The sequence below is a fragment of the Patella vulgata genome, chromosome 1 (genome assembly GCF_932274485.2).
Source record: "Patella vulgata chromosome 1, xgPatVulg1.2, whole genome shotgun sequence".
Lineage (NCBI taxonomy): Eukaryota > Metazoa > Mollusca > Gastropoda > Patellidae > Patella > Patella vulgata.
In genome coordinates this window covers 15,229,312-15,254,205 of record NC_065879.2, presented here as the reverse complement: position 1 = coordinate 15,254,205, position 24,894 = coordinate 15,229,312, and the positions used below count along the sequence as shown (strand labels likewise).

General features: G+C 38.7%; 1 protein-coding gene across 1 annotated transcript in view; it reads left to right on the top strand.

Annotated features, from left to right (window-relative positions):
• The window catches only part of LOC126821786 (thyrotropin-releasing hormone receptor), a 71,824-nt gene that overhangs the window by 18,411 nt on the left and 28,519 nt on the right, over positions 1-24,894 (top strand). The window lies entirely within an intron of this gene.

Sequence of the window (24,894 nt, the reverse complement as noted above, 5' to 3'; positions counted from 1 at the left end):
TGACCTGCTTAATGCCAACGTGGGCGTTTCTCTCCCTCTAAAAATTATCAAATATACTATGGTTAATTACACTGCGACCTTTCAACAAGATTTCGCAAGTCGTTATCTAGCATATATCAACATAAATAAATGAAATAAAACGCCCCAGTGTAATAAACCATAGTAATTGCTATCCATAATTATTGTTTTATTTGATTATGCTAGAATTACCGAGGAACCCCGGTGTCTCTGTATGTAGGGCGTTGATTCGCTAACCTGAAGGTCCCGTGTTCGAACCCTGCGTTGACCGAGAGGGATAGCGTATAGTCGTTCGGATGGTATGAAAAACGGAGGCTTCGTGTACACATTGATGTACAGTTGGGGTTTGATATATGAGTAGCCTGTTTAGGCAAAATTTCCCTAATAGCACACTTTATCAAATATGACCGTCTACATTTCATATTCGTCCAATTACCAAATGCCATTCAAAGAATACTCTCTAAACATTATTTTGGATGCTTTCTTGTATTTAATCTATTTATCAATATGCCGTCACTTAATAATAGGATTTGACCTGTTTTGGATGAGTTTGTCTTATTGCTTCACGGTTCAAGAAACTTCAAGATTTGATCAGCCAATCACTCTATGATCTGTTGGGAGCCCGTTGATCGAGTGTATAGTTAATAAAGGAGCTAAGTCTCTAACTCAATATATTTCATAATATTCGAAATTAAAAACACGAATGTCGTCACCGTTTGACATGACTTGTGGAATATGTCTAGCCTCGTTCTTCGAGTCCCGTGTTACAAATGACGCTGAAACGCATTATGGTACACGATTGGTGTACCAATGGTAAAATTTATATTTGGTCTTAAATATTTGATATCGGAAGCCCATCTTTTCTTGGTAAAATCACAACATCAATGTTGATTTAAATTGACAAACATTTCGTGTTTTCAATGTCGAAAACTTTGGATGATATTCACTTAGAGACTTAGTTACTTAAGACACCATTAACATTTTATAATCAGTACGAGTCGTGTATCCTGTGGTTTCGGGTGCTATTTTGTAATGAACAAATAAAAATATACCCTACAACACAATGTGGAAGTAATTAGTAAAGACTGATTTGCAAACGACAAAATAATAATTTAAAAAAAGTGTAGAATGCACCAAGCAGGCGAAAACGATTGCCGTTCGTTTTTAACTGTACTGTTCACGTATTTCACCTAACATAAGTTATTAGAAATTACAATATAGTTTTCAAAACTTGAATATAAATCACATTACATATGTGTTTTAGTACCATTTTTGTCTATTTCAATGTTCCAAAAATAGAGTCATACACCCTTTAAATAAGATTGAGAGCTGGCAATAATAGTTGAAAAATAGTTAATGGAAAATGAATATATTGATAATTTTAGTCAAATTACTTTGAAGTTTGTGTTTGAAATTACATGTAGATATAAATAGCTTAATCTCGATTTCCATTGCTACAATTGTTGCGATAATAAACACAGTGTCGATTATCTATTCTTAAATTAAGTTATTATATTATAGCGATCGTGTTTCAATCCATTAAAATTCTCAACCACCCGATGTTCTGGAGAGTAGATTATGGGCTTGTCATTTGAAAAAATGTCTAATTAATAATTAAATGAAATGAAATGAAATGGGGTTTAACGTCCTACTGTTCTGCTCCTATGCTGGGCTAATGAAGACGGGCATACGCCATACAGTGTGCTATGAGGGAAATTTTGCCCGGGCAGCGGCACTATCGCCTACTCTTATATCGAATTCCAACTGCCAAGGGATCTTTTACGTGCATTCCAATGTTTACACGGGACCTCGGTTTTTCGTGTCATCCGAAGGACTAGACAGCTGTCCTTTTCATAATTAATATAACATTTGAGGCCAAATGTATGACTTGAAGTAGTCAGATGTAGTTCATACATAATACATCTTTAAATTGAGTTAAATGAAATGAAATGGGCCTACAGATTCCAACTATCAAGAGTTCTTTTACGAACATGGGACCTTGGTTTTCCGTCCCATCCGAACGACTAGACGTTTTTCAACATTTAAATTACTCACCTCCTTGGTTATTAGGTAATTACTTGTCGGTGATTAACGTCTACTTCCAAAGTCGTGATATCGCAGACAAAGAGTTTTAGTCCTTTACTACTGGTTTTTAATACTAAACGGGTTTTTTTTCTTTCGAAAAGTCTTTCTGAGAGTAGAAGTAGTAGTAGTTGCTGGTGGTTTAGCGTCGGCGTCCACACTTGTAATATCGCAGACAAGCTTTCTGACTGGCGATAAACCCGAATATCATTGACAAATCACATGACGAATCGCTAATGTTTCGTCGGTCGTTGCGGTTACGTTGACAGGTAAGTCGGAATGCAAACACTGAGATGTAGCTAAACGTAATTTCTTTCAATATGTCAGGGTTGATTAGCTTAGTCCTTTATTGCGTCAGCCATCAAAGAAAATAAAATAATGGGTGTTGTTTTTACAACCACTTAAAGCCAATTACATAAACGGGTTTATTCGTCAATCAGGTATTAGGGAGACGGGATTATGTAGTCACACAAAGAGTGCTTAGCCTTTACCGGTATATTTATTAGTCCCGCATACAATCAGGGATCGGGGAGACAGGATTATATAGAGAGTATGTCAAGGCTTTATATATTGTAACTCCTTATAAGAAACGACAGCGAGGTCGGTTAAACTAAGGCTCATGTGATCTTTGTAGCTATGATTCCACATAAGCTAACGTGTCAATTTTGTTAGTATGCGGTCATTTGACACCACAGTTTAAAAGTAGTAGATTAAAGGCAAGATTGTTGGGATTAGTAGACATGCCCAATAATAAGCTATGTGACACAATAGACTAATATCCTGCCTTTTTATTTATTTATTTATTTTTTTTTTGGCGGGGGGGGGGGGGGGGGTCTAGTAGTTTAACGCGCGCTGAATCAGAAGGTCTGTCATTGAGTCAAGTGGCGGGGTTTCGATTTCCCCGCATGCACGTGACAAGAAGTACAACCTAGTGGGTTATCTCCAGGTCCTTGGGTTTCCTCCCAGTGCTAAATTGAAATAAAATTGAACCATGAATATGGCAGTCCCGAAATGACCTAGTTTGTGTCGAGTAGACGTTACCCCCTCTCTCTCTCTCTCTCTCTCTCTCTCTCTCTCTCACACACACAAACACACACACTTTTGGGTTATATAAATAAATATATGTGACACATAAATAATATAATTCTTCTTTTCTTCTTCGACTTCATCTTCTTCCTCCATAAAAATATGTCAATTCTATTGCAGGAGACCTATTAAATGTGATGGATCGCCAATTTTCCATATTATGTGCAATTAACCCTCATTTGTGTACCGGTGTTAACTCAATTTAAGCCCATAGAACAGGAAGAGAAATTCCACCGCCAGCTCTCGGTTGGCGTGCTTCTAGGATATTCTAGTAGTATTTTTCGAACACAATTTATTCAGTAAAGATATCACATATAAATCAGGGATCTGAAAACAAGCCGGAGCTTACAAAATGCATCTCCGGTAATAAATTATTTACAAAAAAAAATAAATAAAATAAAATAATAAAAAAGATAAATACATTTTTGCTATTTATAGTAAATTATAAAGGTTTGAATCACAAAGAAAACAAGAGCATCGCTAACGCTGCAATATACGTCCACATCCCTGCTTTGATTGATATTGTACTTTTTGAAAATGAAGAGAATGAAATATAAAATAGCTGCAATGACTGTAACACGACAAGAAGGAAAGAAGGCTAGGCGTTGGGTTTTTTTTGCCAAGTTTACAGACTAATATTAACAAAAACAGTTGGTGTGACTTCGCCCCCAGGTGGTCGGGGCATGCACCAAAATAAATAGTTGCTGTCTTTACGGTATAAGGAATAAATATACATGTACAAAGTTCCAAGATGATCTATTCAGAATTGCAGCACGTACACGATAAATACAAAAGTTGGGCGTGGCTCTGACCCTGGCGGTTGGATATGGAAAAATATAAATAGGCACCAACCACCCTGTTATTGAAAAGATTGATATGCTATATTTGAACAAAATCTGTAAATTATTGGAACCTGTAGAGTATTTACTCACCGAATATTAACAAAAAAATGGGTGTGGCACCGGTTCGTGTGCATGGGGGGAGGGGGGCTGCACAAGAATCAATAGTTGCCGGTATTAGGGTATAAGGAATAAGTATAGCAAGTTCCAAGATAATCCATTCAGAATTATGGCCTTTGGACGCTAAACACAAATATTGGGCATGGCTCATGGGGGTCGGGACATGCACCAAAATCAATAGTTGCCGGCCTTAGGCTATAAAGAGTACATATGCCAAGTTCCAGGCTGATCCATTCAGAATTGCGGCCCGTACGCGATAAACACAACGATTGGGCGTGGCGCTGACCCTGACCCTGGGAATCGGGCCATTAAGAATTGTGGCCTGTAGGCAACACACAAAAAATATCGGTGTGGCTGCCACTTGGTTTCTGGCAATCCGAACAAAAACCAATAAGAATCATCCTCTGGGTATAAGGAATAGGTATACAAAGTTTCAAAAGGATCTGTTATGAATTGTGGCCCGTAGGCGAAGCACAGACAGACACGCACACACCCACACACACAAATCTTGTGTTTCTCTTTCTCAGTCGGTCGGGCATGCATCAAAATTAATAGAGGTCATCCTTAGGGTATCAGGAATAAGTATGAACAGTTTTCAAGACGATCGATTAAGAATTGCGGTCTGTAGGCGACACACAGACACACATGCACCACAAACAATAGGTATGTTTCTTAGTGTATAAGGAATAAGTATGTAAAATTTCAAGATGATACGTTAAAAAATGCGACCTGTAGACGTGACTTGTAGAAATGGGCGTGGCTCTGCCCCTGGGAGTCGGAGATGCGCCACAAAAATTTAGGGATCATTCTTAGGGTATAAGGAATAAGTATGTAAAGTTTAAAGTTACGAATTGCGGCCTGTAAGCGATGTAAGCAACACACACAGAATGTGGACGTAAAAATGGAAAACTGAGAGAATGGAAGAATGTTAAAAAAAAAGTTTTAAAAATGTTAAAAAAATGTTAAAAAAAATGTTAAACCTCAATTCATATTTCCCCATAATGGTCGTGATTTTTAATGGATTCATTAAACACGATCTCCATTTATTAATCGAATTTAATTTAAAATGTATAATCGAGACTTTATTTATTAAAGTAACAATGGTAGCTATAGCTAATCTGATCAAAATGTCCAACATTCATATCTTCGCTAAGAATAAAGTAATTTGACTGAAATTATCAATATATATTCATTGTCATTATCTAATTTAAGACTATTATAGCGAGAATTGTTAGCGCTTTATCTAAATCTTACATAATGCATCTTTATAGTAATGTTTAGATAAAAGTCTGTCGTCGTTAAAATGTTGTGTCTAGGATATTATAACAATATTACAATGTAATCTTACTTGACGTTGACTACCGAGGAAATTCTGTTTTATGAAGTCCCCTAGGAGAATAATCGAAGGGATTTTCTCTAGTGGGAACGATCTATTGTTTGCGTGAATTAATTTGAAATAATTTTATGGTTTGCCTGAATGGTTAACACGATAAACCGATTGTGAGATTTCAATGACTTTGTTTTTCATCAAGATCACCTTTAGGCCAAATTAAAATAGGTTGTTGTTTTAGTTATATAATAACCGCAACACTGGTGTTTTCAACATGACGCCGCGGTGGTTCTGTAATAGAGCGGGAACCCAGGGGGCAACCTAGCTGTAAAGTGTACCAATTTTATCCTATGTGGTATCACATATCTGGTATTATCAGAATGTAAGTCAGCCGGGTATCTGGTGGTGGGCGTAGAATGCTAATACCTAGCGCTTATGGACGATGCGATAAACTGCGGTTGCAGCAACATTTTGTTTTTTAAAAAACGCATTTTTAGCCCCATAAAACGTTTTTTGCCCAGAAATCAATTTCTTGCAACCACAGTTTATGGCATCTCCCATACGTGCTAGGTCTATAAGTACGGCGCTGACTCGCTAACAAGGAGATCCGTCTTCAGTACCCGAGACGGTGCAAAATAGTGGGATGTTAATCTCCAGTTCATTTCATTCTATCGGTGAGGTCACTGGTTCGATCCCGTTGTTGACAGGGAAAGTTTCTTAGGATTTTCAGGATGTGACCCCCCCCCCCCCCGCCAACTGATCAAGTCAGTGGTGCAGGACGGAGGGCTAGGCATGATCAGATGGAACGGAAAGCATGCTTACACCCACCTTACCTGTGGTGCAGGACGGAGGACCTGGCAATGCAAGGAGTGTAGTTTACCTTATCAGATGGAACGGAAAACATGCTTACACCCACCTTCCCACCTTGCTAGTGGTGCAGGACGGAGGGCCTGGTACGGAACGACGTATAGTCATTCGGATGAAACTAAAAGCCTTTTTAGAGAGACAAGGGCTTTCGAATTGAATCACCCTGGCTCCCTGTAGAATTGTGTGTCACATCTCTCATAGAAACATATTATTTAATGATGGACGACATAAAAAAAAATATTATTAATGAAGCCAGGTGGTAGATCAAAAACGATATTACTCACATTGCTAATAAACAACATTTTTATTTATCTTTATATCTAAATAAAGCTAATTGATTATCGCCGCCATTATTATGGTATATCAGATAAAAACATTGATATGAGACGGCACCATTAATCAATTAATAATAAAATTAAAGTATGTTAGAGGTTACTCTTTCATATTGGCTCTATTACGCACAACGAGGGCATTATGACATGATTTATAATTCCATTGTGCACGTTAATCTTTAGTCGATATTATCAGGGCAACGTTCAATAAAACCAACATCTATCTATGGTTTAACCTCACTATCCCCACATTGATTGTTTTGATCAAGGATTAGGAGGTAACTAGACTGTGGGTGTAGGACTATAGTCTGTTCCAATAAATTAGTGTCGCTGCTGTAAACTTCTCGCTCTAATTAGTGTCAATGGTAAACACTTACCACTATCAGTAGAAGGGCAAATTGATTAAACCAGTTTACTTATAAATTTAAATTGTGAGCTGTTTTGATATAATAATTAATATGAAATATAAAAAAAGTTGACATATATAGTTCCTCTAAATCACAAATGTTCATTCCAAAATGGCGAACGCTCTGGTTAACTTTATATACATTGCGGTAATACTAAAGGTGGTCAGAAGTTAGTGCTAGGTGGTTTTAAATTCAGAGTTAAGACTAGACGTAATAGTATCATATACTGGAAATGTTGTACAAAATACTGTACAGCTAGGGTTACCATTTGCGATTATATACTAGCATCGCTTCTTACTCAACATAATCACCCTTCAGAGGAGAACAAGCTAGTAGTCCAAGAGGTTGTGGAGAAGATGGAGGCCAGAGTCAGAGCTGACTGTAGTGCTGTATCTTCTTTGTACAAAGAAGGGGTTCGAGGTAAAACTATAACCGTCTGTTTCAAACAATATTTATTAAGAAGATTTATATATTTATCATTTACAATTACAGAATTATGGGGTCTGAAAACAAGCGAAAGCTTATGTGAAAGGTTAAGTGAAGTGTACTTTCATTATTTAGTTATTATTTCATTGAGAATCTAGTAACACAATTAGTTTCTTTCAATATTATTATAACATTATATTAGATTTTAATATGTTCCCTTTTCATTGTTTCAGCCTTCAACTACCGTGAAGGACATGATATGGCGGCAACCGGCCCCATACTCTACAGCTTTTATTACAAGCCAGTTTATACCGGTCCCATACCAGGGACCTCCCACCTCTTCCGCTGAGACCGTCAGCAAGGAACCCACCACCAGCTTACACCTTGACATCTTCCCAACAACCGTTCTTTCTGGCCCAATAAAAGAAGATGCTAATTGTTGCCACACCAGACAACCTGTACCATCTGTCAAGAGCTGACACCTACTTCTGAGATGGCACCTTCCACACCAGTCTTAGCCTGTTTTACCAGCTCAACACGATCCATGCCTTTATTAACGACAAGATGTGTCCCCTAGTCTACGGCCTGACAAGAAGCAGTTCACACACCTTATCTTCTTCGCCACCAACAAAGAGAAAGCCACAGAGAACAACATCATCCTTGTCCCCACAACAATCGTAACCGGCTTCGAAGTTGCCACCCAAAATGCCGCCCATGCTTCATTTGCTTGTGACTTGAAAGACTGCCTTTTCCATTCCGTCGGGCAGCGTGGAGGAATGCGCAGAAGAACGGCCCCCAGGCCTTGTATAATACAGACCCATCTGTCACCCCCTTCATCAAGTGTGCCGTGACCTTGCCCTGGTTCGACCAGGTGACATAGAAGATGCCTGTTTTTTGCCATAGAAGAACCCGCGTCTGAATATCCCTGAATCATCCAGTTTGCCGACTACACAGAGCAGTGTATCGATGATGTCAAAGAAATCTGGAACCATTTCGCCACTGTGGGGCCAAGAACAACTAATCATTTGGAGGGTTGGCACTGTAAACTGGAGAAGCTTGTTCCGGGCCATTTATATAAATTCCTAGATTTGATTAAGACCGGACAGGTAGATACTGAACTAACCATCAGACAACTAGAATCTGTGGACAGACTTGCTCCCAGAAGAAGAAGGTACCGCCACCTTGATGAGAGAATCATAGAAGAATTCAATCATATTCCACTAATCATAGTGAGCCTAATATATGCCAAGATACCCACTGAATACCTCAATACTGTTATAAATTTTGTTGGAATGTAAATCGCCATGTTTATCAAACTGTTTATAAATATTTATACTATAAAAATGTATTTATTTATTCATTTATTCATTTTAATATATGCACTTACTACGTATTACTTAATATATATTTATTATATATTTGTAAATTATTGAAATTTATTTAATCTAACAATGCTCATGTATATTTATTATTTATGTATTAATTTGTATATTATTAAAATTCTGGAAATAGTTTAATATAAGAATCCATATTTTTTACATGTAATCTTGTTAACTAAATATTGTTTAAATCATATTGTTGGAGTGTCACAAACTTGTTACAGACTACACTTTAAACCTCGCGATTCCCCGCAAGTCCGTGACAAGGAATATGGTCAGATCATATGGTCTGATCTCGATTCCCCGCTTGACGAGGACTAGGGTCGCATGCCCAACCTCTAGCTTTCTCAATAGTTTGTGTCAAGTGGCCGTTACCCCCCCCCCCCCTCTCTCTTGATTATTAACTTGATTATTGTATGTCCCATTTCGTCGCCATTTGGATGGTCTTCCACTCGCCAGGATTCAATCGAAGACAAATATCTAATAACAACAGCAGTGAATAAACCATTGTCATGTGGCAATTAATCACTTTTGATCATGTGTTAATTTCAATCACCAAAGGGGTTTAAAGTAAAGTGTGTAAAATTAGTCATGGCCTTTTGAACCCTGTCTTTTATATTATTACGCCCTTCGTCAAGTTTCGCTCGTAAAGAGAATGGGGAGTCCAACTATATAAAGAGAGAGAGAAATGGGGTTTAACGTCCACTCGACACAAACTAGGTCATTTCGGGACTAACATATGGTTTAATTTTATTTCAATAATTCGCTTGCGCGTAGTGGTCTTTAGCAGTGGGAGGAAACCGGAGGACCCGGAGAAAACCCACGAGGTTGGACAGGCGACCCTACTCCTTGTCACGTACAACCGGGGATTCGAGACCACGCCAGTCGACTCAATGACAGACTTTATGATACAGCGCGAGAACGCTAACCATTCAGCCATCCAACCCCCCTTCCAACTATAAAACCGTATATGGCAAGTCATATTATACATAACACAGTTCAATAATATTCCACTTAAAATATACATTATTAATTGTTGTTGTTCGATTTATATAGCGCTTCATTGGACATGTTTTCAAACGCATTCTCAACAAAACAGTTCAAAAACATTTTTGAAATAAATATATAAGTGGTGTTGAGGGTTCTTTTTATTCAAACTCACTTTGATACGATTTATAGTTTATTGATTACCTATTATGTATCTACGTATTTAAATTATATTGTATATTATATTGATTCACTATCTTGTTTGTAATGATTATAACAATATGTATATGGAAAGGACTACTCTATGTGTTTGAAACTTGAACCATATGTTAGTCCCGAAATGACTTAGCTGGTGTCAAGTGGACGTTAAACTCTATTTCTCCCTCTCCTTTCGTTGTGTGTCAAGAAAATATAAAAACAGACAGCTTTATGGATAACATTCAGGGGATCACGTGGCTAAGTGGGTAGGAGGTCGGGTGCTAGCCTGGGGGTCGGGTGTTCGATCCCTGCATTGGCCGAGAAAGTTCATCCAGATTTTCCGGCGTGGTTTCCCCTTGTCAGTGATGCAGGACGGAGGGCCTGACAAGGTCAGCTGTCTAGTCGTTCGGATGGGACGAAAAAACGGGGTTCTGTGAACATATTGGCGTGCACGTAAAATATTCCTTGGCAGTTGGAATTCGATATAAGAATAGGCCGCAAAATATCCTTCATAGCACACTGTATGGCGTATGCCCGTCTTCATTAGCCCAGTTTAGGAGCAGAACAGTAGGACGTTAAACCCCATTTCATTTCACTTCATTTCATTTCATATCATTTCATTTCATGGATAACATTCACTGGGTTTATTAACTGCAACGTGTCAAAGGGGATGTTCATCATTGCTCGATAGCAGTGAGGCTATTCTCATTGAAACGATGCAGTTAATAAACCTAGTCTTTGATCACAGGGTCTGTCATTGAGTCATGTGGCGTGGTTTCGAATCCCAGCTTGTATGTGACAAGTATTAGGGCCGCCTGTCCAACATCGTGGGTTTTCTCCGTGTCCTTCGATTTCATCTTACTGCTAAAGACCCCTAAGCGCTAGCGAATTATTGAAATAAAATTGAACCATATGTTAGTTCCGACTTGACATAGCTTGTGTCGAGTGAACGTTAACACACACACACACTCTCTCTCTCTCTCTCTCTCTCTCTCGTTAATGTTATCCATATATGATTTTCACTGAATGCCCTTTAAAGATGTCAATAATATATGTATAAACGTAAAACCGAAGTGAACCATGTCATGAAATGCAACATGAAGATTTCATTGATTAGAAATTATTATTTTTCACCATATGTTCAATATTTAAGTGACGGTCCGCTTTTTGCAATGTAGAAGGGGGCTAAAATGAAATGAGGTTTAACGTCCTACTTTTCAAAATCAACTGCAATGTAGTGTACTGTGAGGTAAATTTTGCCCGGTCAGCTTCGCGGTTCCAAACGCCAAGGTTTCTTGTAAGCGCATACCAACGTCTACGCGCTAACCTACTTTAACGATTACACACCGTTCGCTGCCCGTCCCTGTATCATTGACAAGGGGAATCCTCACTGGAAATCCCGTGTAACGTTTTCAGCCAAAACGGGGACTGGACCCAGAAGCCCCTGGAAGGGACCTATCCCCCACCCCCCGCAAATAATTTGAAATATTTTAAAATTGCCATGATTACATTGGTATAGATATCTTCGGGAAAATGGTCAGCGAAGTTTTCGTGGCGTTGGGGATGTGTTCGAGGTTATGTGTAGTCGAGCGGTCAGCGGACTCTATTAGAATATACCAGGTTTGAATCAAGGTGTAGGGTCCAATGGAGTCAGACTTGCGCTTTAGATTATAGGTCGGCCTTTGAGTCACATGCCGTGGATTCGATTCCAAGCTTAAACGTTATAAGCCCCCCCCCACCCCCGGTTTCTTTCCACTGCTAAAGACAACTACGCACAAGCCTATTATTTTAATGACGTAAATGCGGCATAATATCACAGAATACGGTTACGTATGGTGCGTTTCAACGCGATCTAATCGTATTGTCAATTTAAGTCGGTTACTTCTGAACGCGACCTAATAGCATATAGTGACTTTTATTCAGTACAGCTAAATCGATCTCCATCTTAACACGGCCTAATATTATTAAATCAACTTTTGTTATTTATATTTTGATTTGAAAAGGCAATCGGGGTTATCTGGTAAAGATTTTGTTTAAATATTTACAGTTATTTACTGTATGATGTGATTAGTGTAAGATGATTAGATTGATCACTATTCTGGAACAGCAAAAATCCCTTGATGATCTAAAGCTGCGTTCACACTGCAATGTCTTGTCCTGTTTTGGTTTGTCTTGGATTAAAAGCGGTGCGTCACCTTACAGCTTATTCAGATTGAATTCAAATTGAAACGCGCCACACTGAATGCGCATAACTAGCAGAAGTGAAGCTCACGCGTATTCAAGATGGATACGCCCGTCATTCGTATTCGTGTTCTTCTGTTGCTAATGTTTATTTTTTTAGGCGAGCAAGGCTACATCAGCGACACCCGGTCTTGCATCTTCGATATCTTGCCATTGAGTGTCGGGAACGATTTCGTCTGCACCAAAATCAAAGGCGAATGAGGATGATTACTCTTCTGTTTGGGGGGTTGGATGGCTGAATGGTTAGCGTGCGCGCGCTGTATCATAAAGTCTGTCATTGAGTACTGGCGTGGTTTCGAATCCCCGGTTGTACGTGACAAGGAGTAGGGTCGCCTGTCCAACCTCGTGGGTTTTCTCCGGGTCCTCCGGTTTCCTCCCACTGCTAAAGACCCCTACGCGCAAGAGAATTATTGAAATAAAATTAAACCATATGTTAGTCCCGAAATGACCTGACAAGGACAGCTGTGTAGTCATTCGGATGGGGCGAAAGATAGAGTTCCCGTGTACACATTGACGTGGACGTAAAAAATCCCTTGATAGTTGGAATTCGATAAAAGCGTAGGCCGTAGCGCCGCTGTCTTGGGAAATGTTCTATGGCCGTCTTTATAAGCCCAGTCGGACCAGAACAGTAGGAAGTTTAACGCCATTTCATAACATTTCAATTACGAAATGAATCTTCGCTAGTACAGAGTCAAGGGTGAAGTACATGTACATGTATTGATGGATAGGAAACGCTACTAAAAGAGTAATCATCCTCATTCACATTTGATTTTTGTGCCAACGAAATCGTGTCCGGCGCTGCATGGCAAGGTGTCGAAGATGTAAGACCCGGCACCGCTGATGTAGCCTTGCTTGCCTCAGGAAATTAAACATAGGCAACATACGATCGATCACCAGTACGAATGTCTGGCGCATCCATTTTGCATACCTTCACTGCGCATTCAGTGAGGCGCTTTTCATTCTGAATTCAATCCGAATAAACTGTAATGTGACGCACCACTTTTAAAGCGGGAAAAACCAATCCGAAATAAGACTTTATTTTGAATTCAATTCAGATTACCCCCCCCCCCCCCGATTTCACGCATGACGCGACAACCTCGTCAGTTTTCTCCGGGGTCTTCGGTATTCTCCCACTGCTAAGGAGCCCTAGGCACAAACGAATTATGGACGAATTCAGTTTGTCAAGGGTTCTGGTACCTACATTACAATGTGTAAACGGGACCTCAATTGTTTGTCCCATCCGAACGCACAGACTCAATTGATGACCCTCCACCACTAACAAGCGAAAGCCACATTGTAAAATCTCGAGGAACTTATTGTTCGTACCGGAGATCTCCAAAGTGTTGAGCCCGCACCTTGTTCACTTGGCCACCGTGGCAATATATGAATTAAAACAAATACTGGCCCATAATGCAAGTGTTCAATTGAGAGGGTAAAATTCACCCTTGTATTGGGTAGACAAGTTTTCCCATGACATCATTGATCTGTACTCCAATCAATCACTAGGATGAATAAACTCAGGATGTTGGTTTTTCGATCTGTTTTCACAAAATCAAAATAACTCACATGGACATATTTTTAAAATATGAGTTCAACGAACAATGAAATGCAATCGATCGGATGAAGTATTCCGAATTAATTTACCGGCGATCAATATACGCGTAAAATGAATCATGAATTACAATAGGTCGGGTATGAAAAAATCTGTAATAGACACCTTTTGTCTGGGTAGAATAACTGATAATATTTGTGATATATAACTACTGGAAACTGGGGAATTTATTAGAACTATATTTGAACCATTGATGACAGGAGATTGTGAGACTGATTAAGACAGCATGCTAGTACACATTTATTGCAAATGTCACAACTATTTTAATGTAATGACTGTATTTTTAATTGTGTAATGTTTGAAAGCATATCTGCGTATCTTGGCGCAGAGGAATGTATGGTGGCTGTTAGCGGTCATTCAAATGTCATCTAAATCGTCGCCAATGAAGAAGGCGACATGTCGACAAGTCGACAAAATCAACCCGCCAACACGACAAAATAACCCGACGATCGTCGCCTTCATTTCGTCGCCTTGTTGGGTCAAATCTGTCGACTTGTCGCGTCAATTTATTCACAACCCAACAAAATACAATTATTTCGACTAGTCGTTCGGCGACTTGTCGCCTCGGAAGTTAATTCATGCGCATGCAAGTTATCCAATCAGCAAATGCGCAAGCTCGAGTTTGACTTCCGAGGCGACAAGTCGCCGCAATTGTATTTTGTCGACTTGTCGGGTTTTGAATAAGTCGAAGGCGACAAGTCGACAAGTCGACAGAATTGACCCGACAAGTCGACGAAATGAACGCGACGATCCGCTAACAGCCACCATAGGAATGGGGTTGCTTGTTTGACAACATAGCACACTTGTTGTAACGTCGCAGTATAATAAACCCTAGTTACTCTTATCTATAGTATAACTAGTGTTTTATTTCATAGCACACCTTATGTCACATGTTTCTAGTAACACACACACATACTTCGGAAACCTATATAAATTCTCAGGGATAACCGAGACTTATAATATGTGGGGTGTGTTCTCTGTTCATCACGTTTGTCTAGCCCCTCCCTAGAATTATGAAGGCGGGTCACTAAGAGATGCGTTTTAAAATACAAACAGTTCATTTATCGTATGTTAAAGTATACCTTCGAGACCCCTCTCCACCACGATTGTCTAAGCAGTAGTAATAGCGCAGACAAGGTTCATCCGAACTTGTAACCAAGGGATATACCTGATGGTTATACCTACCTGATTGTCACACCTTTAAGAATTATATATAATTACCTACAGTGTAATGGACTTTAAAATTGTAATAAACAACAACAAGAATTATATAATTTGCAGGCGGTCTTAAAAGTTGGATAAAGAAAAAAAAATACTTTTAAGTAGTGAGAGGGTTTTTTTTAGTTTTTTTCCACATCCTATATATTAAACTTTCTTGGCCAAATTCAAAACATCGTAACCCGAAAACTCATAAATCAGAAATCATTCAACCGAAGAACGGGGAAATCATCTGCATGTCATCGAACATAGTACAAGGGCCTGTAACCATGCAAATGTCAACATCCATTTTGCAGATATCCCGAATGAATGAAAGAAATCATTACCCGGAGAATTAGGAATCAATAATAAAGTTTATAAATTATACTAAGAACTCTAGTGTCATTTTGAAAAATGAAATGAAAACCCATGTGATTTACTCTGAAACTCTAGTCTTAAATCTTTGGACCGCTTGATGTATCAGTTTAAAGGAGATAAATCGCTAATATTTCGGCGAAATACGCGAGAAGACTGAATCGAATGGCAATCTCTAGCGTCTGGTTATTCCAGTCTATAATGGTATAATTTATTGCGCATTCTCTCCAGATAAGAATATGGCATCACCAATTGACATGACAGCCTCGTTCTTCGAGACCCTTGTCACAAATGGCGACGAAACGCATTCAGGTACACGATTCGTGTACCAATTGTAAAATGTTTATTTTGTCTTAAAATTGGATATCAGAAGCCCATCTTTTCCCGGTAAAATCAAAACATCAATGTTGATATAATTGACCAATAATTCGTGTTTTCAATGTGGAAGACTGTGGATGATATATTGAGTTAAAGACTTGCTTACTTTAACAGATTTCATCAAAAGACTAGTAAACCATTCGGTTGGCACTTTCAATTGTCAGTGTCAAAATATGAGTTATTCGAAAAACACGAGAACTTTTGGGACAAGCAATCAGGGGAATTTTAGCCGTATGATGTACGACAAATAGATATAGGGTAATATGACACTTAGATTCTCGGCAGTTAAATAATTTGTTTTCCGCTCTCTCTGGAGAATTCATGAGTTCCATAAATCAGTCTTAGCTCCAGTTTATGGTAATTATCTGTAACGACACATCCGTGTTTGTTTTATGGTTGGTGTGTTTCGTCAATTAATGAAGTAGTCCGAATGAGTTTTATGAGTTCCCTCCATTCCTTGTGGACGTTTTATCACCATAATCGTACAATGTGTGAGGACATGTTAAAAGTAAAAGCCGTTTAAATGGCTTACATTAGCTAGTTGTATGGTTTTTATCTGTCAATTTTCCCTGTATTCGTTTAATTATATCGTAGTGTTGTTATTACTAAAGTCATTCTGCGCACAAGAGAACTATCTACTCTACTTCGAGAATAGATCTCTGCCCTAAATGGCCGCCATATGCAACAGTAGTATACTGTTTTGTAATGCGGTCCTACTCCAGTTCACAAAAAGACTAATAAAACTTTTTATTTCCATTAAATGAAACTAGAATATATACTTCTCAGAATTCTCGAAATGTTTTCGACTAAATCGTCGATTTGTGACTTAAAATGTCGGTCATCTACCTTAGTGCCTGTTCTTAAGCGGGGTTAATTCTAGACACTCAGCGTTAGTTTAGTATGGACTAAGTCAACAAGTACACTAAGTTCGATGGTGTTTATAGTTTTAGTAACTTGAGCTTGATAACACAAGACGCAATTATATTATCATTACTGCAGAAAGAGAAAGATAAATACGGTTTAACACCCACTCGACATAAACTAGGATATTTCAAGGACTAACATCTTCAACTTTTATTTCAAAACTTCGCTTGCTCGTATGGGTCTTTAGCTGTGGGTGGAAGCCTGGAGAAAACCCATAAGGTTTGATAGGCGACCCTACTCCATGTCACGTATTATCGGGGAATCGAAACCACACCACTTGACTCGATGACAGACCTTATGATCTATTCAAATTTGGCCCTGGTCGTAAAAACATTGGACCATTCGTGGGGTCATCTTAAGCCATCGTATGGCTCCGGCAGCAACTTCTTGAGCGCTGGTAAAAATTCATTTTTGTTTTGAATTTGTGTGTCATTTTTTGTCCTCCATAAGGCTGCCGTGGGGACATCTTGTCACATTATGTCATCTTCGTCTTTACTTTGTCTGATTATCGATGTCACTGGACATTCTTATACTCTCACATTTTCATGTGGACGTATATTGTCGTCGTCTCAGCCAGTCTGGACGTCCGCCCACAATTTTTTTCTGGACACTCTACATGATACAATTTTCATCCGATTTTGACCAAACGTGTGAAATATATTACTTTCGATATTATCATAGTTTATTGCCCCTGATTGTACAAAAAAATCGTGTTTGTAGCGTATGGTTCCTCTAGACGTCTCAATTTTCATCCGATTAAAAAAAAACGTTTAAATGTACCACTGTTACACCAGACTGACGGTTGAGGTCGAATTTTGTGGAAATCGGATCGAGACTAGCGGACAAGATTTTGCCAGCGCTCACAAAGTTGCTGCCGGAGCTTGAAAAACTTCACAGGCGGTCATACGATGTCCCTGACGAATGGCACGATGTTTTTGCGATCAGAGCCGAATTCACTTTACCGTGTGTCAATATCGAGAGATTAAGACGCCTGTTAAAGCATCTTCCCGAGTCAATCCTGGCAGTGCCATCACGTGGCCTGCGGGTATAAACTACTATACAAAATTCACATATTTGTATTACCTCCATGTGTGGCTCGGGTGCCATCGTGTAACTTTCTGTAGGCATGGCACTTACTTCAACTGTTGATTAGTTTTTGACCAGGTTCGGGGCCATCTTCGCGCGAAATTCAACATTCCATATTCGTATGACCATCTGGTGTCAATTCCGGAACAGTGTGACACCAGCATTAACTTAGCAATAATGCATCGAAGTGTGCCATTAGCATATGGAGATTACTACGCATAGAGTTAAAATTGTGGCGTGAATTCCGCTCTATATAAATTCATATCGATGGATGGACGGCTCATTGTTTTATGACATCACAATTTTAAAATGGCTGCGACGTTCGGTTCCTGGTTCATGTAGTACGCATTTGTTTTGTTTTGATCTAGGTATCCAATGTTAATAATGCCTTTTGTTCACCGGATATTAGTGAATATTTAAAATGTTATTTCAGTGCTTGGAGATCCACGTGTTTTACGATAAAAGTCCTCGTTGATTGTTATCTAATGTGTCCACAAATAACACGTTTTACAAATTGAACACGTTTTACAAATATATTGATTATATATTATCGTCTGCATTTATTACTGAATGCACTATGTGGAACTTCTATGCTACATAATTATTTTTTTTATTAAAATAAAATGAATAGATATAGCATAATTACTTCATGTGTGTATATCAAAATCATTGTATTAAATATTACCATATTAATTACTATGAAAATAGATAAAAAAATACTATGAAAGGACAGAAGCATAACATTCGTAATTAATATTAATATAAAATGAATAGATATAGCATAATTACTTCATGTGTGTATATCAAAATCATTGTATTAAATATTACCATATTAATTACTATGAAAATAGATAAAGGAAATACTATGAAAGGAAAGAAGCATAACATTCGTAATTAATATATGAATATTCATTTTCATAAATATAAATATTATCCAAATTTACAGAGCGTAAATACAAAGAGAATAATGTTATCGACATGAAAGAACATTCAAATTTACAGACCGTAAATACAAAGAGGAATGGGTTTGGGCAAAGAAGCGTAAGATTCATGTTAAATATATTATGAATATTCCAGTACATTTAGTATATAATTATCATTCAAGTATAAGGCCATTTAAAATAAATTCACACTCCGTAAATACAAAGAACAATGGATTGGGATTTACCGTCCTACGTTTCGTCATAGACAGGGCTAATACACAGCGGCGTTTCTGTGTTCGCACTTTGGGATAAAAAAATAAATAAATTGATGTTGGTCAAATTCTTTTTGGATTTTTTAAAAAATATATATTAAAAATATATTAAGAGGGGATTCTTAACTACTTTTCAAAAAGGGGATTGTTACTTAGGGGATTATAATTAGCGGGATTTTTACTGGGAGGATTATTACCCCCATTCTTTCTGCCTACCGGTATCCAATTAGCAAAGAGGGGTAGATGCTGAACCCTGACATGCCCTCTGCCCTGCATAACAGACAAGGAGAAACCACGCTGATATTATCGAGAAACACCAGGATTGAACCGAGAATCTCGAACCCTACTAACCCAGTCACCTTGCTCCCCTATCCTAAAGGACAATCAAATTTAAAGTCTGTAAATAGAAAATCCTAGCTACGAAAACGATTCTCAAAACGTTGAGATATACTGTGGTATGTTTGTTTTAGCTTCGATTGGATGCCTTTAGTTTCATCTGGCAGGCTTCATTTCTATATTCATGCATGCGCCAGCCTTAGAATAAGTTAATTATATACTAGAGCTAATTAAACATAACCGACTCATATTGATACAACTTTCGTTTATCTGCAAATATTGTCAGTAAAATGATGTCTTTATCAATATTGATATGGGTGTTCATAATTGCGGTACATTAGTCAGGTGTGACCCTTAAAGGTTCTCGGGGGGTTCGATGGCCGAATGGTTAGCACGTGCGTGCTGTATCATAAGGCCTGTCATTGAGTCAACTGGCGTGGTTTCGAATCCCCGGTGTACGTGACAAGGAGTAGGGTCGCCTGTCCAACCTCGTGGGTTTTCTCTGGGTCCCCCGGTTTCCTCCCACTGCTAAAGACCCCTACGCGCAAGCGAATTATTGAAATAAAATTGAATCATGTTAGTCCCGAAATGACCTAGTTTGTGTCAAGTGGACGTTAAACCCAATTTCTCTCTCTCTCCCTCTCTTAAAGGTTCTCTATTTAGATTGTCTGCTGTACACGACGTATATATATATAGCCCCACCCTCATGGTATAAAGACGTCAAACCTAGTCCGTTTTGAAATGTCGGAGAAAGGCCACATCGTACCTTCTTTTATCCGAGACCGCAGGGTCGAAGGATAAAGTTTCTTATTTATGGGACCCCCGTCACAGAGAGGCACCTATGCATGCTCAATTAATTTGTATTAACTTGAACTTTACAGTTGTTGAACTATGGGAACGCTATTACATCCCCATTCCCACAGAAGGTGACTGGCGTTCAAATTCCAGTACTCACTGAGCCATTATGGCTCCTTGATTCTAAAGGACAATCAAGTTTGTCAATACAAAAAAAACCACAAATATGTAAACTTCACCCGAGGAGTATGTCGAGGAACTTCGAGGTCGAACTTAAAGGAGCTAAATCGCTAATATTTGGGACCTAGAAATTGACACAAATGGGTCGCAACGTATATATACTATTCAAAAAAAGTAGGGGATATTTGATTTTGGGGGCATAATACTAAAATATGCAAATGACTACGAAAAAAGTCACTATAGAACCTAACAGAAGAAACATTTGGACCAAATGACCTTAGACGTCTCATTAGGAGTATGCCACGTCGGATCAATGCTTGTTTGGCAAACAGAGGAGGATTTACCCGTTACTGACTTGGTTGTGATGCTGTGGTAACTTTGCTGTTTGACCCCGGGTATCATTTTACCCTTATAATGGTCAGTCTGTGCCTTACTTAGTCTAACGATCATTTGGAATAAATCGATGAATGTGAACTTCATTTCATTTTGTCATTTGTTTCTTCGTCAGTTTCATTAGGTGACTTTAATAACACTTAAAAATCAAATATCCCCTACTTTTTTTGAATAGTATAATACTGTAATATGAATATAAATAAACTGATTTACATTCAATCGTTTCCGTTTTTACTCTCATTTCAAAGCAGTTATGTTCGGCGAAATACGCCAGAAGTCTCATTCGAATGGCAATCTCTGCGTCTGGTTATTCCAGTGTACACCGATAGTATTTATTGCGCATGCTCTCCAGATAAGAATATGTGCTCACCGTTTGACATGACTTGTGGAATATGTCTAACCTCGATCTTCGAGTCGCTTGCTACAAATTGCGCTGAAACGCATTATGGTACACGATTCGTGTACCAATCGTAAAATGTTTATTTTGTCTTAAATATTGGATATCAGAAGCCCATCTTTTCCCGGTAAGATCATAACACCAATGTTGATTACAATTGACAAATAAATCGTGTTTTCAATGTCGAAGGTTTTTTGATGATATTGAGTTAGAGACTTAGCTACTTTAAGATCCCTTTGTTACATGTAATGTGCGATTCCGGTACTCATCGAGCCTTCGTGGTCCTTAGCACAGAGAGCCACTTCTACATGCACAGTTTGTTTTCGACTATCTTGGACGTAAAAATGGCTGAATTGGATACGCTATTGACCCCATGCAACGAACGTGTAGATTCCGATACCGCCTGCCATACTCATTAAGCCACCGCGGCTCCCAGCCTTTTTAATTAATTTTTCACTAACTTGCACGTTAAAGTGGCTGAACTGGATATTTGCATACAACCCAACTCCCACTCCCATACTTGCGACCAACGTTAAAATTCCCATACTTCAATCTTGAAAAGTACAGGGGGACCGCACCACACACAAACAATTACACAAGACAAACCTATGGAAATGAAATGAAATGGGGTTTAACGTCCTGCTGTTCTGCTTCTATACTTGGGCTAATGAAGACGGGCATACGCCATACAGTGTGCTATGAGGGAAATTTTGCCCGGGCAGCGGCACTATCGCCTACTCTTATATCGAATTCCAACTGCCAAGGGATCTTTTACGTGCATTCAAATGTATACACGGGACCTTGGTTTTTCGTCTCATCCGAAGGACTAGACAGCTGTCCTGCATCACTGACAAGGGGGAACCACGCCGGAAAATATGGATGAACTTTCTCGGCCAATGCATGGATTGAACACCCGACCACCAACAAACCTATGGACATGACACACTATACAGACGCCACAAACAACAAACGCACATATCAGATCAAGTGAAAGGATCCGGGACCTAGTCGTTGAATTGGAAACGCTATTACAACACAACTCCAACTCCATCAAAAGCTGTCCAATGTTCAAATTCCCAAACGCCATATAGCTATGTACGGAATGATCCTGGGATTATTGGAACATCGTGTAGATTAGTTCTAAATGAGACATTGATTGTAGTTAGATTACTGGCGAGCTAATGAAATCATTTCTCTAGAGACGGGACCTCACAATAGCCGAACGAATAATATGTTGATAATCCTCATCAATCAGACACCCTGACACTGAAAAATGAGTATTATGTCGAGCCTTCACAAAGCAATACCACCGTCGCCATTTCCAGTTAGCTTTCATTTGTCATCAACTCGTTGTCTTGTCTATTTTGAGATTTCGTATTGATCCGCCAACGTGTATTTTATACGCCAGTCGGCTTTTTATACACCCACGTGCATTTTATATACACCCATCTGTTTTGATACGTCCACGTGTGGTTTAGACGTCTGTCCTTTTCCATACGCCAACGTGCAATTTATACATTTGTCCGTATTTGTCCACCTCCCATATATACGCCTGTATGTTTTTATATGCCCGCGTGTATTATATACGCCTGTCTGTTTTATACGCCTGTCTGTTTTAAACGCCCACGTGTATTTTATACGTCTGTCCGTTTTTATACGTCCGGGTGGGTTGGGTGGCCGAATGGTTAGCGCATGAGTATTGTATCATAAGGTCTGTCATTGAGTCAACTGGCGTAGCTTCGATTCCAGGTTGTAGGTGACAAGGAGTAGGGTCGCCTGTCCAGCCTCGTGTGTTTTCTCTTAGTCCTCTGTTTTCCTCCCACTGCTAAAGACCCATACGCGCAAGCGAATTATTGAAATAAAATTAAACCATATGTTAGTACCGAAATGACCTGGTTTGTGTCGAGTGGGCATTAAACCCCATCTCTCTCTCTCTCTCTCTCTCTCTCTCTCTCTCTCGCTTATACGTCCACGTCAATTTTATATATGTCTGTCCGTTTTTATACGCCCACGTCCATTTTATACATCTGTCCGTTTGGATACTCACGCATGCATTTTACACACCTTTCAAATTTCAGACGACGCCCACGTGTATTTTATACGTCTGCCAGTTTACCATTCTTAGGGGTTCGTTGTTGGCACATTACTTGGTTGAGGAGTTATTTCCACTGTACCAGTCTATCTGAAGATATTGGAACATTGCTGCATTTTTGGTGAGAGTGACAATGCCTCTTTAGAGATGCACAATGCAAGATTATGATATCCGTGCCATAAAAGTTAAAAATAGATAATAACAAATAAATATTGACAATCTCAGTCAAACTACTTTATTCTGAGCTAAGTTGTGAGTGTTTGAATTTAAATAGTCTCGGTTTTCAAATACCATTGCCACCATTATAAACAAAGTCTCGATTATCCATTTAACGTTAAATTTTTATATTGTGTGGGTGTCCGAATCCATTCAATATTCAATATGTCAGTCATCAGATATTCTAGAAAGTTAATTGTAGCTTTGTCATCTGAATAAATGTTTAAATCATATAAGATTTGAAGCCAGAAAAAAACCATGCAATTAGAATATTTAGCTCCTGTATAATGAATCTTTTCGAAACCTCAAATAAACCGGCATTTTAAGAACTCATCTACTGCCACACATATTTGCCAGATAAATTGTTTCGTAAATAATAAATGTCCTAGTCGGAACCCCCAATTGTCTCTTAAACAAGGTAATTACACTATGCCTGGACCGTTTCAGGTACCGACATGTCTGGAACTATTCTAAGACAAGACCTATCAATGATGTAATCTAGGAAATAAAAGGTTTTGTCGACCAACCATCTGTTACGAGTAGGAATTAGAATCAATCAAGCACGAATAGTAAGTGGTTGTTGAACTAATAGAACACGCTCAACTTATGAAACAGTAGACCCAAGTCAATAATTTGATCGTTGTTGTGAATGAAAAACGATGAAAATCGCAATTACTTTCAATTGTCTTAAAGATACATTATTCAAGAACTAAATGTGTCTATTGCAGGTCTTTCGCCAGGTCTTAAATTTTATATAAATTATTAATTTATTAATACATTTATTAAATTGACAAGACCATAATCAACTCTTGATGTCATCGGATGCTCGAACTTTCAACTAGGTTAGAAAAGTTCGGCCATTTAATGATTTAATTTAAAAATGGCGAAGCGAGGCTGTGCCTCGAATATATCAGTACCATAGTTAATGCGATAATGCACACATCTTGTCGAAACTACACACAGTGATAGTGAGAACGACTAGCTCTTTGTCTAAACTTTACATAATGCATCTTCAATTTCATTTGCTTTTACGGTCTATGCCAGTATAAAAAGCAAAGCTAAACGACTCAGTTGCTTTTCTAGTACGACCGTATAATCTGTATCGAACATCAAAGAAGTAAATGCATGTAAATGATTACCAAGTGTATGTTGGAGCTCCTGGTTCAAAATGGCGATATTTTTAACAGATACTGTGGCTTGCTTGCAACGGAAATCAAATGAAATGAAATGGGATTTAACGTCTCACTTTTCTGCACCGACTTGGCCGACGAAAATAGGCATAAAGGTGTTTGAAGTATACCGGGATAAAATGTTTCCTGTGAATGGTTATATTATACCAATGTATTTTTGGTACTTCTTCGTGGAGCGAAACTACTTTTAATTGTAGCACAGACCTGAAATGTCTA